At 42.0% G+C, this 18,477-nt stretch overlaps 1 pseudogene; it reads right to left on the minus strand.

The window, feature by feature from the left end:
• Positions 1 to 927: 927 nt before the first annotated feature.
• Positions 928 to 17,442, minus strand: LOC131971132 (scavenger receptor cysteine-rich type 1 protein M160-like; annotated as a pseudogene).
• Between the last annotated feature and the right edge of the window lie 1,035 nt (positions 17,443 to 18,477).

Consider the following 18,477-nt stretch of genomic DNA (forward strand, 5'->3'; position numbering starts at 1 on the left):
GTTTTTGGCTCATTTTTTGTATTATTATGGTTCTTGTTGAGCTAAATGTGCTCCTTAAATTTATTAAGTTAAATCGTAAAGTTCATATCTCACTGACAAGATGAAGTTGGTGTCAAACAGCCTCTGATGTTTAAAGCTCCACTTTGTTAGCTTCATGATTTCGTAATAATTTTTTTTACCATTTACCATTTATACCGAGCAAAGACAGACTTCCTCTATTTGGCTACAGGTTAAGACAGCACATTGTGCCGGTTAGAACAAGCTCAGGGTGCAGCTATTTCAGTAAGAAACATACATACAAGAAACCATAGGCCTACAAAAAAGGGAACTAAGAAACATACATACAAGACACTAGTGTTGGGACAGCGAAGCTTCGTGAATCATTTGCTTTATTTATGGAGCCCACTAGATGGCGCTCTTTGTTTAACAAAGGGCTGAAAACACTCAATTATCAATGCTGAAGTCTTTTTTTTAAAGCCAAGTTCGACATCAAGTGGGGTCAAAAAATAAAGCAAATGCTTCACGAAGCCTCCTTTTCCCAACACTAGTAAACTGTATTCAGTTGTTTTGAGTCTTTTGTCAAAAACAAGTCTAGAACAAAAGAACCAGGCAGGGTTTGGGAGGCTTTAAGAGCCCCGGCTCGAACAGTGTTTTGATTGAATATTTAACATGATCCTGCTGGTTGTTCCTGGTTGGCCTGGATCGCTGTGTGTTTGCTTTGAATCGTGCTGGCTACTTGGACTCTGTAGACCTGCGCTCACCTGTTACATTAGTGAGGTATTTTAGGTCTTCCGTAGGAACCGATGGTCTGAGGGACATGCTGTGGGTTTGGTCTTTTCAACATGATGTAATGTAACAAATCCTGATTATTGAAGGGAATTTGTGAATATAAATCCATGTGGGTGTGAGACGAGCTGCTTGGAGGAGCTACTCTGCTCCCTGAGCTCCTTATTCTTCAGTCGGCCCTCCTTCAGCTCCAGGAACACCCAGGTTATAATAATCCAGCTCCACATCCTCCCGTCTGTGGGGCTTCTGCACCCTGTAGACCCTGTAGACCCTGTGGGTCTGGAGAGACATAACGCACATAGGTGTGACTTCCTGCTCTCTTCAGTTCAATAAAACAGAAAGAGTGCTTCATTTCAGTCAGCGGTCTATACAACAGACGAGTGTCAGTACCTTAAAATAGAAGTAAAAGACAATGTTCGCCACCAGCAGAATCAGTGGCAGGACGACCACTCTGATGATAAAAGGTCTCGGATCTGATCAAACACAGGGACACACACAATGAGACAGTGAGGGAGGTTGGAAAGAGAGCGTTTGGTTACTAGGATAACTCTGGTTCTCTGAGTTCTGAGTGACGTATCTTCTGGCTTCTGTCCGCTGGAGGAACGCCTCTTGAAAATGGCGAGTTAGGAGCTCAGGGCTGCTGGGACAGATCGCGCTCAGTTCTCAGAGAACCAGAGTTATCCTGGTAACCAAACATGCTCTGTCCTACAGTTCAGTGTTTGCTGTTGTCATTTATACACTTTGTATACGTTTGGTTACTATATGAGCTGTGTAACACAATGACAGGAGTCACAGTTGCCCGCATTTATCAAACGGACGTACGCCAGAAAGTGTGCGTAAAGTGGGCATACGATCATTTCTACGCAAGCCTCGGCATTTAGCAATTTGGACGTGAGCGGAGGGTATGATCAGATCTCAGGTCTACTCTCCGCTAGTGTACACAAATTTAAGTCAGCATGAAGTCCACACGTCTGAGTCGGATAATTGATCTTAGACTATTGTATCGATGCCTGGAGCTGATCAAACTCTAACGGGTTTTTTTTAATAGTGACAAACTAAAGCATGTTTTAGCTATATCATTTATTACTAAAAGCTCATTAAAAATAAGTACACCCTGCAAGGTGAAATTCTTTAAACAGAATACTAGCCGAGGCTTTTTCAATGTTGTTGTCTTCTGCTATTTATCGTTATCCTGCTGGACACCTCCTTCACCATCGGTGGGGCCCAAATAGAAACATTCCCAGTCATCGCTGCCATCGCTCCTCTGACTGGGACAGGATTATTACTGAATCTAAAGATGTGAATAATATCTCTCCATCATAATAAAAAACAATATTTGCATATTATAAAGGCTATTAGGCTTTATATATCACAATGTATGAATGAAATATTCCAACCTCACCGGGAGTTGGATGGTCCACTGCTACACTGATTTCCTTCCTTTTCACTTTTTATGCTGCCAAACAAAACCAGTTTGTTGTGTTGCAGCTGTCGGACGTCATTGTTTCACTTTCTGCCTCTGAGAAATTCCTCTTCTTTTGGGAATAAAACTTACTTGAAAACTTAAGTCTGTGGTCCAAATGTAAAATATTCAGTGAACTTGTTTGAGTTTATAACTACAAGTACTTTTATTTCATAAACCTCTGTCGCTGTGTATTTCTGTAAAATGTATATTTCGCTCCTGTTGTTATTTGTGATGGTGCACTTTGCTGATAAAGCTGACTTAAAACAAAGAAAAGGGGGGGGAAATCCTCTTTTTGGCCGTATTGCATCCTTTGGTGTCATAAACTCTTGGGGTAAGCCATCTGGGTCTGGTATATAATAGGGCGTGGTATTTTGTTTCGAGCCACCACATTTATCAACGTCCGATCATTCTCACACTGTGACTGGCGAAATACGAACGTTTGATAAATCCCACGTGAACCCTGTCATTAGACGAGATATACGCTCTGACTGTCATTCATCAAACAAGCGCAGATCTGTGTCACATGCAGAAACAACAACATGCATGAACTCTGTTGGCAGCTGATCATTTTCAGTCTGTTTGATGAATGTTCTTTTCCAAACCTGCATGTAAACATTCAGCTTACCTACAACAGTGAGAGTGAGCTGACGGCTCTCAGAGGAGAAGTTATGAGAGAAAACATGGATGTGATAAACACAGCAGTAGCTTCCTTGGTGGGCGGGCTCTGCAGCAGGAAACAGGAAGCGTGCATATTGATTGACAGCTGGCTGGGTGAGGTTAGGAAACAGGAAGTGGGCAGTGTGATTGACAGCTGGCTGGGTGAGGTTAGGAAACAGGAAGTGGGCAGTGTGATTGACAGCTGGCTGGGTGTAGTTGTGTGCTGAGGTGGAGGAGGTGAAGCGGAGCTGGAAGGAGCCTCCTGGGTACTTTGACTGGATGGAGCAGCTGACGGTGAAGTCAGAGCCCCTGAACACCCGAAGCCCCTGCTGCTGGGCCTCGGAGACCCAGTCCATGGAGGAGGATGCAGTGATGTTGGGCTGATGCAGCAGGTCTGTAAACACAGTGAGAGGATGTGATGTCACAGGTCTATCACAGACAGACAGACAGACAGACAGACAGACAGGTTCCTCCAGGTGTGTCCTGTCAGGTGAAGATCAGCAATCTATGGAGAGTTCAAAAATTCCGCCTTCTACACGTCAGGATGTCATTGTTCTAGATAACTTTACAGTTCAGTCTGATGGAAACCAAGTGTCACTGTGAGAGAGAAAGTAACATATTGGAAACATTACTGTCAGAGATGATGATAATGAGAGGCGTACCTGAGCAAGTGAGATTCACTAAGAAGCGAGAGGAATATGATGATACAATACAATCTCTCAGAGATCCAGACTGAAGACACTGAGACAAGATACTCCACACAGATCTGTATGAGGACTCCTCTCTTCTTATGGAAACAGCAGAACCACAGTCCAGCTCTCTGCAGACAACAGCTGCTTCCTTCAGGGTCAATACACCACTCACTGGTCTCCATTCTCCTCCATGTTTTAGCTCCAGTCTTCCTGCACAGTGATCTCCCACCAACCTGACAGGTTCTGAATGGAAACAAGAGAGTCATCAGTAAAAATAAAGTGAGTTTGATCAAAAAAGAAATGAACCAAATCAAAGCTGCAGCTCCTCTTCTACCTGAGCAGGTGAGTCCAACAGCTCTGCCAGGTGAGCAGGTGTTTCTATCTGAGCCTGAGCTACTACAGTTCAGGAGAGTAGATTCATTTCCTCCACACTGGAACTCTTTGGTCCACATTGGAGCCTCCACTTCTCCATAGAGTGCCCCCTGGAGGACTGAAGGAGCCCCACAGCCAAGCTCCCTGCAGACCACCTCTGCATCCTGCTGGTCAAAGTCATCTTCACAAACTGAGGACCAGCTCTGGTTAGACTGGTCAGACTTCACCTCCAGTCTGCCTGAACAGAGATTGGTCCCATTCACCAGCCTGACAGAGTCTGGAGAGATGACAGAAGAGAAAATAGAGAGAGATAAAAGACACCAGACACAGAATAAAAACATGTCATCAAACAAGAATTCAGTGATTCAGACTGGAATCAGCACAATTCCAACATAAGTTCATCATAAACAACAGAACTCCTCCTTATAACACAGACTGCAGCAGTTTACTATCACAGTTACATTTATTTTTAGTCCAAAAGACTTGTTTTCTTTCCTTGTTATTTTTCAGAGTAGATGTGTAACGCAGAATAAAAATCTGTTTTGAAAATGATTAATAAAACTTAAAAGGGACAGGAGCTCACTCAAGTAATTATCTGGTCCAAAGAGAGTGTGATGATGAACTGTGGTGATAAACTCCTGCATTTCTGATTTCCATGTGCTTTTCATTTATGTATTTATTTGGTGAGATAGTTACAACTGTTTGTCTTAATGAAAATCTGGCTAAGAACATCAGGAACATAAACACTGTTTCTTTATGAAATTGTCAAATATTTTTATAAGAACAGCCTTTCTTATTTTTTTGTGACCAAATTTTTATTGGGTAAGTTCACAAAGTACAAAAATACAATACAATAATATATAATAAGGAAAGAAAAGATAAATGAAATGAAAAAGCAGCCCAATGCATGCCTGCCTGTATGCAGAGGGATGTAACGAGAACATAGTGGAAATGATATAGACAACAGACCTACATAAAGACACGGACACACACAAAGACTCAGACACACACACACATTAAACGTCAGGGGGAAAAGTGGGATTCAAATGGTAGTCATAAAGGGGGTGATGATAATCAAGATCATAGGGTTACCTCAATAAGCCTTTCAAAGTTTCAGCTGTTGTCTGCCACAAGGATAGAGTTTTTTCAGTAGCTCCATGGATACGGGCCGTTGATAATTCCAAGTATACAACATCTAAGAAGGTAAGAATCCACTGTCTTAGTTTAACTATCTGAGAGGGTTTCCATCTCGTAACAACCATCTTTTTGGCGGCGGTGAGGCCAGCTAGGATGATGCGCGTATTTAGTCTAGCGGTGTTAAGTCCTGAAAAATCATTCAAAATAAGAACAGGGATGGTCGCAGGCACTTTCTCAACTACAAGATCTGACAGTGTTGACGCCACATCATACCAAAACTGAGCTACCGGTGGACAGTCCCACATCATATGTAAAAAGGATCCTGGAGATTTTAGATTACAAAAGGAACACAGGGGAGAATCTATCAGTTTCATGCAGAAAAGTTTGCGAGGGGTTAGATAAGTTCTATGTATAAAATTAAAATGAATCTGTTGATGATTGGGGTTACGTGATGCCTGCTTTATACTATCCCACACATCTTCCCAGTCAAATTCTGGGTCAAGAGCAGGATAGTCTTGTCTCCATAATCTGTCTAAAGGTAAGTCAGGGTATGAGGATCCTAAGATAAACATGTATAACTTAGACACCATACCCTTGGTCTTGTTTTGCTGTGATAACAATCTACTCAGGGAATGAATGGGTAAAGGCTGCTGCCGAGGAACGCCATACGCTTTGAACAGCCTTTCTTATAAGTTCGAACAAACATCACAGTATTGCTTATGTTTAATAAAAACTGCCACATAATGATAAATCCCTGTCGTGTCTGCTGATTAAGTTCAGGAAATACTTTGTTGCTGAAGTGACGACAGGAGGGGACATGACAGCACAGCTCAGGTTCTTTAAACCTCAGCAGAGATCCTTCACCCTCCACATTCAGCTATAAACACCTTGATGCTTTAGTTGTGGATTCTGTGTGAATCTGCATGGAGAGGCTGTTCAATGCTGCAGGGAGAAGGAGTTGTTCTTCCCTACCTGACTGTCTCCTCCTCTATGCCAACAGACACATCCGCGTGATGGCTTCCTAAATGTTCCATCATACTGGAAGTGTTACCGCGAGCATAAAACATGCATGTTGAACAGTGTTTGGTCTGTATATATATTGGTGCATTCAGAACCAGATTTACTGAGGCAGCTGCTCATCAAACAGCTGCCATTCCAACTACTGAATTTGTGTCGACCTGAGTACATTACTGTCACTGACCATGTCAGAGATCATCCTGGATCTCACCTGAGCAGGTGACTTTATAGATGGAGGAAGAGGAAGTTGATCGTGCACACTCTATCAGAGATCTAGACTCAACACAGTCAGATCTGATCCACCACACAGATCTGTCTGAGGACTTCTCTCTTCTTACAGAAACAGCAGAACCACAGTTCAGATATCTGCAGAAAACAGCTGCTTCCTTCACGGTCCAGTCATAGCCATCCACTGGTCTCCATTCTCCTTCATGTCCCAGCTCCAGTGTTCCTGCACAGCGACTGTCTTCTCCAACCAACCTGACAGGATCTGAACAGAAACAAGAGGGTCATCAGTAAAAGAATAAACTGAGTTTGATCAGAACAGAAATAAACCAAATCAAAGCTGCAGCTCCTCTTCTACCTGAGCAGGTGAGTCCAACAGCTCTGCCAGGTGAGCAGGTGTTTCTATCTGAGCCTGAGCTACTACAGTTCAGGAGAGCAGATTCATTTCCTCCACACTGAAACTCTTTGGTCCACATTGGAGCCTCCACTTCTCCAAAGAGCGCCCCCTGGAGGACTGAAGGAGCCCCACAGCCAAGCTCCCTGCAGACCACCTCTGCATCCTGCTGGTCAAAGTCACCTTCACACACTGAGGACCAGCTCTGGTTAGACTGGTCAGACTTCACCTCCAGTCTGCCTGAGCAGAGACTGGTCCCATTCACCAGCCTGACAGAGTCTGGAGAGATGACAGAAGTGAAAATAGAGAGAGATAAATGAGACCAGACACAGAATAAAAAGATGTCATGAAACAAGAATTCAGTGATTCAAACTGGAATCAGCACAATTCCAACAGGAGTTTATCATAAACAACAGAACTCCTCTTTATAACACCACAGACTGCAGCAGTTTACCATCACAGTTACATTTACATTTAGTCCAAAACACTTGTTTTCTTTCCTTGTTCTTTTTCTGAGAAGATGTGTGGCCCAGAACAAAAATCTGTTTTGAAAATGATCCATAAAACTTAAAAGGGACAAGAGCTTGCTACGGTAATTTTCTGGTCGAGATAGGAGACATTACTCATTTCCATGTGCTTTTCATTTATGTATTTATTTGGTGAAATACTTACAACCGTTTGTCTTAATAAAAATCTGGCTAAGAACATCAGGAACATAAACACTGATTCATTGCTGCAGGGAGAAGGAGTTGTTCTTTCCTACCCAATATCTCCTCCTATGTGTCAACAGACACAGTGGCAAGACAACTTCCTAAATGTGCTGTCCTACTGGAAGTGTTGCCACGAGCATAAAACACGTGTTGAACAGTGTTTGGTCTGTATATATCTTGGTGCATTTGGAACCAGAGTCACTGAGGCAGCTGCTCATCAAACTGCTGCCATTCTAACTACTGAATGTGTGTCGACCTGAGTACATTACTGTCACTGACCATGTCAGAGATCATCCTGGATCTTACCTGAGCAGGTGACTTTATAGATGAAGGAAGAGGAAGTTGATCGTGCACACTCTATCAGAGATCTAGACTGAACACAGTCAGATCTGATCTGCCACACAGATCTGTCGGAGGATTTCTCTCTTCTTACAGAAACAGCAGAACCACAGTTCAGATATCTGCAGACAACAGCTGCTTCCTTCAGGGTCCAGCCATAGCCATCCACTGGTCTCCATTCTCCTTCATGTTTCAGCTCCAGTGTTCCTGCACAGCGACTGTCTTCTCCCACCAGCCTGACAGGTTCTGAACAGAAACAAGAGGGTCATCAGTAAAGGAATAAAGTGAGTTTCATCAGAACAGAAATGAACCAAATCAAACAGCAGCCCCTCTTCTACCTGAACAGGTGAGTCCAACAGCTCTGCCAGGTGAGCAGGTGTTTCTATCTGAGCCTGAGCTTCTACAGTCCAGAAGAGTAGATTCATTTCCTCCACAGTGGAACTCTTTGGTCCACATTGGAGCTTCCACTTCTCCATAGAGCTCCCCTTGGAGGACTGAAGGAGCCCCACAGCCAAGCTCCCTGCAGACCACCTCTGCATCCAGCTGGTCAAAGTTATCTTCACACACTGAGGACCAGCTCTGGTTAGACTGGTAAGACTTTACCTCCAGTCTGCCTGAACAGAGACTGGTCCCATTCACCAGCCTGACAGAGTCTGGAGAGATGACAGAAGAGAAAATAAAGAGAGATAACAGACACCAGACACAGAATAAAAAGATGTCACCAAACAAGAATTCAGTGATTCAAACTGGAGCTCAGCACAATTCCAACATAAGTTCATCATCAACAACATAACTCCTCCTTATAACAACACGGACTGCAGCAGTTTGCTATCACAGTTAAATTTATTTTTAGTCCAAAACACTCGTTTTCTTTCCTTGTTTTTTTTTTCAGAGAAGATGTGTGACCGAGAATGAAAATCTGTTTTGAAAATGATCACTGAAACTTAAAAGGGACAGGAGGTCACTACGGTAATTTTTTGGTCCAGAGAGGAGAAATTGCTGACTTCCATGTGTTTTTTCATGTATGTATTTATTTGGTGAAATAATTACAACTGTTTGTCTTAATAGAAATCTGGCTAGGAACATCAGGAACATAAACACTGTTTCTTTTTTAAATCGTCAAATATTTTTATAAGAACAGCCTTTCTTGTAAGTTCAAACAAACATCACAGTATTGCTTTTGTTCAGTACAAAGTACAACATAGTAATAAATCCCTGTTGTGTTTCTTATTAAGTTCAGGAAATACTTTGTTGCTGAAGTGACGGCAGGAGGGGACATGACAGCACAGCTCAGGTTCTTTAATCATCAACTGAGATCCTTCATCCTCCACATTCAGCTATAAACACCTCAATGCTTTAGTTGTGTATTCTGTGTGAATCTGCATGGAGAGGCTGTTCAATGCTGCAGGGAAAAGGAGTTGTTCTTTCCTACCAGACTGTCTCCTCCTGTGTGTCAACAGACACAGCGGCGTGACACCTTCCTAAATGTGCCGTCATACTGGAAGTGTTACCGTGAGCATGAAACACACATGTTGAACAGTGTTTGGTCTGTATATATCTTGATGCATTCAGAACCAGATTTACTGAGGCAGCTACTCATCAGACAGTCTGCTGCCATTCTAACTACTGAATGTGTGTCGACCTGAGTACATTACTGTCACTGTACATGTTGCAGATAATCCTGGATCTTACCTGAGCAGGTGACTTTATAGATGAAGGAAGAGGGCATTAATTCCAAACAGTCGCTCAGAGATTCAGACTGAACACAGTCAGAGCTGATCCACCACATAGATTTGTCTGAGGACTCCTCTCTTCTTACAGAAACAGCAGAACCACAGTCGAGATATCTGCAGAGAGATGCTGCTTCCTTCAGGGTCCAGTCATAGCCATCCACTGGTCTCCAGTCTCCTTCATGTTTCAGCTCCAGTGTTCCAGCACAGTGACTGTCTCCTCCCAACAACCTGAAAGGATCTGAACAGAAATACGAGCGTCATCAGTAAAAGACTAAAGTGAGTTTGATCAGAACACAAATTAACCAAATCAAAGCTGCAGCCCCTCTTCTACCAGAGCAGGTGAGTCCAACAGCTCTGCCAGGTGAGCAGGTGTTTCTATCTGAGCTTGAGCTTCTACAGTCCAGGAGAGCAGATTCATTTCCTCCACACTGGAACTCTTTGATCCACATTGGAGCCTCCACTTCTCCATAGAGCGCCCCCTGGAGGACTGAAGGAGCCCCACAGCCAAGCTCCCTGCAGACCACCTCTGCATCCTGCTGGTCAAAGTCACCTTCACACACTGAGGACCAGCTCTGGTTAGACTGGTCAGACTTCACCTCCAGTCTGCCTGAGCAGAGACTGGTCCCATTCACCAGCCTGACAGAGTCTGGAGAGATGACAGAAGTGAAAATAGAGAGAGATAAATGAGACCAGACACAGAATAAAAAGATGTCATGAAACAAGAATTCAGTGATTCAAACTGGAATCAGCACAATTCCAACAGGAGTTTATCATAAACAACAGAACTCCTCTTTATAACACCACAGACTAGAGGGGACTAAAGGGACAGGAGCTCGCTACGGTAATTTTCTGGTCGAGATAGGAGACGTTACTCATTTCCATGTGCTTTTCATTTATGTATTTATTTGGTGAAATACTTACAACTGTTTGTCTTCATAAAAATCTTGCTAAGAACATCAGGAACATAAACACTGTTTCATTGCTGCAGTGAGAAGGAGTTGTTCTTTCCTACCCGATATCTCCTCCTCTGTGTCAACAGACACAGTGGCAAGACAACTTCCTAAATGTGCTGTCCTACTGGAAGTGTTACTGCGAGCATAAAACACGCGTTGAACAGTGTTTGGTCTGTATATATCTTGGTGCATTCGGAACCAGAGTCACTGAGGCAGCTGCTCATCAAACTGCTGCCATTCTAACTACTGAATGTGTGTCGACCTGAGTACATTACTGTCACTGACCATGTCAGAGATCATCCTGGATCTCACCTGAGCAGGTGACTTTATAGATGGAGTTAGAGGGAACTGATGATGCTGCACACTCTCTCAGAGTTCCAGACTGAACACAGTCAGAGCTGATCCACCACACAGATCTGTATAAGGATTTCTCTCTTCTTACAGAAACAGCAGAACCACAGTTCAGATATCTGCAGATAACAGCTGCGTCCTTCAGGGTCCAGTCATAGCCATCCACTGGTCTCCATTCTCCTTCGTGTTTCAGCTCCAGTTTTCCTGCACAGCGACTGTCTTCTCCCATCAGCCTGACAGGTTCTGAACAGAAACAAGAGGGTCATCAGTAAAAGAATAAAGTGAGTTTCATCAGAACAGAACTGAACCAAATCAAAGCAGCAGCCCCTCTTCTACCTGAACAGGTGAGTCCAACAGCTCTGCCAGGTGAGCAGGTGTTTCTATCTGAGCCTGAGCTTCTACAGTCCAGAAGAGTAGATTCATTTCCTCCACAGTGGAACTCTTTGGTCCACATTGGAGCTTCCACTTCTCCATAGAGCTCCCCTTGGAGGACTGAAGGAGCCCCACAGCCAAGCTCCCTGCAGACCACCTCTGCATCCTGCTGGTCAAAGTAATCTTCACACACTGAGGACCAGCTCTGGTTAGACTGGTCAGACTTCACCTCCAGTCTGCCTGAGCAGAGACTGGTTGCATTCACAAGCCTGACAGAGTCTGGAGAGATGCCATAAGAGAAAATAGAGAGAGGTAAATGACACCAGACACAGAATAAAAAGATGTCATCAAACAAGTATTCAGTGATTCAAACTGGAATCAGCAGAATTCCAACAGGAGTTCATCATAAACAACAGAACTCCCCATTATAACAACACAAACTGCAGCACTTCACCACCACAGTTACATTTACTTCTAGTCCTAAACACTCGTTTTCTTTCCTTGTTATTTTTCAGAAAAGATGTGTGACCCAGAATAAAAATCTGTTTTGAAAATGATCACTAAAACTTAAAAAGGACAGGAGTTCACTCCAGTTATGTGCTTTTCATTTATGTATTTATTTGGTGAAATAGTAACAACTGTTTGTCTGAACAAAAATCTGACTGAGAACATCAGGAACAAAAACACTCTTTTATTAAATTGTCAAATATTTTTCAAAAGAGCAGCCTTTCTTATAAGTTCAAACAAACCTCACAATATTGCTTTTGTTAAGTAAAACTGCCACATGATGATAAATCCCTGTCGTGTCTGCTCATTAAGTTCAGGAAATACTTTGTTGCTGAAGTGACGGCAGGAGGGGACATGGCAACACAGCTCAGGTTCTTTAAACATCAGCTGAGATCCTTTATCTTCCACATTCAGCTATAAACACCTTGATGCTATAGTTGTGTATTCTGTGTGAATCTGCATTGACAGGTTGTTCAATGCTGCAGGGAGAAGGAGTTGTTCTTTCCTACCCGACTGTCTCCTCCTCTGTGTCAACAGACACAGCACCGTGACGGATTAATGTGCCGTCATACTGAAAGAGTTACTGCGAGCATAAAACACGTATTGAACAGTGTTTGGTCTGTGTATATATTGGTGCATTCAGAACCAGATTTACTGAGGCAGCTGTACTTCAGATAGTCTGCTGCCATTCCAACTACTGAATGCGTGTCGACCTGAGTACATTACAGTCACTGACCATGTCAGAGATCATCCTGGATCTTACCTGAGCAGGTGACTTTATAGATGGAGGAAGAGGAAGTTGATTGTGCACACTCCCTCAGAGATTCAGAATGAACACAGTCAGAGCTGATCCACCACACAGATCTGTCTGAGGACTTCTCTCTTCTTACAGAAACAGCAGAACCACAGTTCAGATATCTGCAGACAAAAGCTGCTTCCTTCAGGGTCCAGCCAGTGTAATCATTACCCACTGGTCTCCATTCTCCTTCATGTTTCAGCTCCAGTGTTCCTGCACAGCGACTGTCTCCTCCCACCAACCTGACAGGATCTGAAAAGAACCAAGAGAGTCATCAGTAAAAGAATAAAGTTTAATGAAGAAAAGTTTAAACTAAAACTTGACTGCTGATTCTCTGTCTTCTCTTTCTCTTTTCTTTCTCTGTTTACCTGTTTGGTTGTAACTTCTTTCGGCCTGGAGTCCTGGAGAAATACACAAATATTTAATGGAAACGCACGGATATATTTTTGAAAGTATTAGCAGTGGACAGTGTGTTGTCATTGTTGCACCACTGCAGAGTAAATTTGTTGAAGCACAAATGTACTGATCATCAAAATGAGTAAAAAACAAAATGCAGCCCAACTCCTGCTTGGTTGGTTGCTTGGGCGACTACATAGATGCACAAAACAACCTTAAGGAGTTACAAAATAAACACAAACACACAACAACCACAGACAGTCATGTTGAATTAACTCAACACAATGATACATGTCATAAAACAAATACAAAGAGACATGAAATGACTACAGAGACACAAAACCAAACTAAAACACAAGGAAAAGCAAAATGAAAATTAAAGTCACAAAACAGCCTCAAAGATTCACACTATTACCACTAACATACATACAACAACTACAAAAGACACAAAACAACCTCAAATATTCACACAATTACAACTAATGCTACTTATACATTCAGAAGTTTGAAAAGATTTAGAAAAGACTCCAGGACTAACTATCAAACTATAAACTATCAGCTCACACCTGCTAACATCTAAAGACAAGTGTTTAGAGTTTTTAATCCCAGCCTAGTCTCACACTGAGATTTTAGACAGACTGTGAATCTTGCTGGGTAACGATTTACAAGACTAAAACTAGATTCTTTTAGCATTTTTTTCCTACCATGAATTTTTCTTCCCCATCATGCTCTTTGTAAAAATTTACGAAATGGAGGAGAAGCAGCTTTTAGCTCCAGCTGCTCTAGTGTGTGCAGTGGTTTGTTTTTAGAGAAAAAAAAAGAGGAGAAGACCCCACAAAATGCCCCCTCACAAAGCTGAAAAAGTGTTTCTGTTTTTTTGACATGAAAAATTGACTATTTTATAGTAAAAATAGATATCAGGAAGAATAAAGGAAAGGAACATTTTGAAATGAATTAATGATATACATTTATGACCTACTTAATTATAATTTGTTTAATTGAATACTTATATTTATCTGCTCTATCAACTGTCATTTAGTTAATCATACATTAATCATCGATTTTTTATTACTTTATGTATACATTTATTCATACATTTTAACTGGGCCTCCTTACTGTTTTCTTTACTAAGAAACAGCGCCCCCAAAAATCCCACTTGTGGCCGTAAATATATTACATCACAATATTTTTATTTAGGACTGAGCTCACTTGCATTATTGTGATTGTACTGTGATGTACTTTTTTCCTGTGGAAGTGGTTTTTCTGCCTGGTCTGGATCTGGGTACCTTTATCTATTGGTTGGTGATTGTGTTACGTCACTGAGACTTGCGATGATATCAAACACATTCGATATGATCGCAAACCCAAGAGTAGGAAAATACTGATATGAAACTGTGCAGATTTCTACCTTAAACTTAATGATCGGGATGACGGGAGCGCGCCTTGACTCCAGTAAAACTCCTAGATTTACTAAAGACTGAGTTTTTAATCTGGCACTGTGAACATCTTTTGGTGTAAGCCCAGCATAACATAAAAACAACAATCACAAAGAACACAAAACAACCTCAAATATTCACACAGTTACCACAAAGATACACACAAAAACCACAAAAGACACAAAACAACCTCAAAGATACACATAATTACCACTAAGATACACACAACAACCACAAAGGACACAAAACAACCTCAAGTATTCAAACACTTAACACAAAGATACACACAAAATGCAACAAAAGACACAAAACAACCTCAAAGATTCACATAATTATCACTAAGATACACACAACAATCACACATTTTCACACAATTACCCCTAAGTTCCACACAACAACCAACAAAGATTCACACAGTTACCACTAAGATACACACAACAACCACAAAAGACACAAAACAACCTCAAAGATTCACATAATTACCACTAAGATACACATAACAACTAGCCTGGCTAACACCAGACCAAATCTCATTTGAGATAAGGTCTGGACACCTGCCGTTCATTTTTCCGTAGAGGAGGTGTGGTTTACGATCCTCCAGAGCCGTTTATTGGGCGCTTAGAATGTCTATCAAAAGCGTCTGTAGGTAGCTCTTAGCCAATCAGATCAGTTATACCAGATGACGTAGTAGAGCAACAGAAATGGATGGTTGTTGTGTGTGTGTCTGTGAGAGAGTGTTGTTTGCTGCTTTGCTTCTCCAGTTCTCCCTTTCTGCAAGATTGTTTATTTTCACGCTTTATTCCCCCTCATGTCATTCTGCCACACACATCCACTGATTTTATGGGCAACAAACAAGCTGCTGCGGGTCTCTCGGCGGCCCCGCTGTCCCCCGGCACGGAGCGAGATCACCGGCGGTGACCGACGGTCTCGGTGGCTTGTTGCGCCGAGCCGGCGAGACCGGTGCAGCGCTAATAGCCCCGCTACCGGTGATCTCGCTACCAGCCGGGGGACAGTGGAGCCGCCGAGAGACCTTTCGCCTTTCAACTTTCGCTCTAAACTATTTAAAACACCATCTACAGCTAAAGAGAGTTTTGCGTCTGCAGCAGCCATGTTGGATCCGGAAAGCTTCCAAGTGCCGAGTAGTACGCGTCATCGTCTCACCGTCCCTCCCCGCTATGCACTGTGTGAAAACAGGGCTAAGAATCCTTCCTAGTTTCCAGACCCCGCCGCAGTTCGAAATTAAATTCGAGCGTGCAAGGCAGTCTGGGTATACCCAGGCTACATAACAACCATAAAGGACACAAAACAACCTCAAGTATTCAAACACTTAACACTAAGATACACACAAAAACCACAAAAGACACAAAACAACCTCAAAGATACACATAATTACCACTAAGATACACACAACAACCACAAAAGACACAAAAAAACCTCAATGATACACATAATTACCACTAAGATACACATAACAACCACAAAGGACCCAAAACAACCTCAAGTATTCAAACACTTAACACTAAGATACACACAAAATGCAACAAAAGACACAAAACAACCTCAAAGATTCACATAACTACCACTAAGATACATACAACAACCACAGTGATTCACAGAGTTACCACTAAGTTACACACAACAGCCACAAAAGACACAAAACAGCCTCAAAGATTCACACATTTAACACCAAGATACACACAACAACCACCAAATTTACAAAACAACCTCAAAGATTCACACAGCTACCAGCAAGATACACACAGCAGCCACGCATATTCACACAATTACCACTGAGATACACACAACAACCACAAAGATTCACACAGTTACTCCGTGAATCAGTCATTAGGGTGTTGGTTGCTTGCACATGTCCTGACTGTGTCTTCATGCAATACCAGTCCAGGCCTCTAAGGGCAGTACTGAGTTACTCCAAATACACATGTAAACACACAAAGACGGTTAGTGTGCATTATGGGGTTAATCCAGAAAACTTCACAGGGCATTAGTTTGACCTTCTTTTCACTAAATAGGAAATAATTACACACACACAGACACACACACACACACAAACAAACATACAGATCACACATACACAGAGAAATACACAAACAAAGACACACACACACACACACACACACACACACACACAGACACATGACTCACAAACACACACACAGACAAACACACACACACACACACACACACACACATAAACACACACACACACGAACACACACACACACAAACGCACACACACACACACACACACACACACACACACACACACACACACACACAGATCCTTTAATTAAACCAGTAAAGTAAGTTTTTGTATGTTTACTTTGTGTGCTCAATATATTTTTGAGCTGTCTGTTTTCTGATTTAAAGGATCAATCCAAATATAATTCCATAATGAAGTGGTGTTTAAATCAGAGTCCTACCTGAGCTCAGCAGCAGCAGCAGCAGCAGCAACAGGTGAGCCATCTCCAGGTAGAGCATCTCTCTGGCCGTCCGTCCGTCTTCCCGTCTGTCTTCCCGTCTGATCAGCTGGTGCTGTCCTCGCTGTTTATCAGCGTGATGAAGAGGAGGAGCTTTACTGGAACAGAGATTCCATATTTTTTATTTCTGATCACATTTTATCCGATAAAAAGCTGCTGACAGATTTCAGGTTGCAGGGCTGTGGTTTGTGTTACCATGACGACAGGCTGAGATGTTACTATCAGATTAATGCAGTCAGAGTCTTCTTGTTATTTCCTGTAGATGTGACAACATCAGCAGAGAGTCAGTCAGATTGAATCAATGGTTCATGTTTTTGAAGTAATACATATATATATACATACACACACACTGTTGTAGCTGCATTAAGAAACTTTCCTGTCCTGTGTGAACTGTGTGTGTGTGCGTCTGTTTGTGTGTGTGTGGCTGTGTGTGTCTGTTTGTGTGTGTGTGTCTTTTGTGTGTGTGTGTGTGTGTGTGTGTGTGTGTGTATGTGTGTGTGTGTGTGTCTGAGTATGTCTGCGTGTGTGTGTGTGTGTGTGTGTGTGTGTGTGTGTGTGTGGCTGTGTGTGTGTTTCTTGTACTTACCACATACTGAGGACCGGCATGATTTAACCAACATAGTGAAGTCTTTTTTTGTGAAGTGAGGACATTTTGGCCGGTCCTCACTTTGTTTTTTCTTAAAAAAAACCTCCTGAGGCTATCTAGATGCTATGTAGATGCTACTCACTTGTTTTCTCAAAAGTCCCTTCTTGAATGCCAAAATGATTTTGGGACCCTCCGAAGTCTCGCTGGATTTTCACACACATTTTAAACGTGAGTTCCCCCAATGGTCTAGTCTGGTATTACACCTAAATTAGCATTAAAGACTAAAGCCTGTACTGCTGTGATGTGATCAAAGGCATAAACAGATGTAATGGATAGTTTTACCTTGTGAAGTGAATTCATTTAGGTAGTTACATTTAGAGAAATAAAACCATTTACCATTTCTTTATGAACTGTGCTCTTTTTAAATAAATGGTAAATGGACCTGCACTTATATAGCGCTTTTCTAGTCACTTTATGACCACTCAAGGCGCCAACCGATCACTGGACGAATGCTCTACCAACTGAGCCACAGTGAACTCGTTTAATATTGCAATATAATTTCATTGTGCATTTTTTTTGTACTTTGAAAATTTACTTTTTTTGAAAAATGTAAAGTACTGATGCATTTTCTTTCTCCATACTATTTAAAATATGTATATGTATATATACACCCTGACCACTTTATGAGATACATGTGTGAAGGCAATAAGGCTCCTGAAGAGTTTACCTCTCACGAAAACGCTTGTCTAAACGCGATGCGTCTTCTGTTCAAACCGTCATCATGTAAACGTAGCCTTAGAGACATGCTGCAGCAGTTTACCTGATAGAGACACGGATGGTAAAATGAAAAAAAAAAACTTTGGACAAGACTGCTCAGGTAAGGAATGTTATTTTATTTCCAGCTGCTCTCACTAATGATAAATGCTGCAGTATATTTCACTTTTGCTGATATTTTAGGTTTATGCTTTACTAACTGTTATGAACAGGCAGAAACACAGACATTCAGAGACAATGCAAATATGATTAGAAAGTTTTAAATCCAAATTGCATGTATT

The sequence above is a fragment of the Centropristis striata genome, chromosome 5, assembly GCF_030273125.1.
Source record: "Centropristis striata isolate RG_2023a ecotype Rhode Island chromosome 5, C.striata_1.0, whole genome shotgun sequence".
Classification (NCBI taxonomy): domain Eukaryota; kingdom Metazoa; phylum Chordata; class Actinopteri; order Perciformes; family Serranidae; genus Centropristis; species Centropristis striata.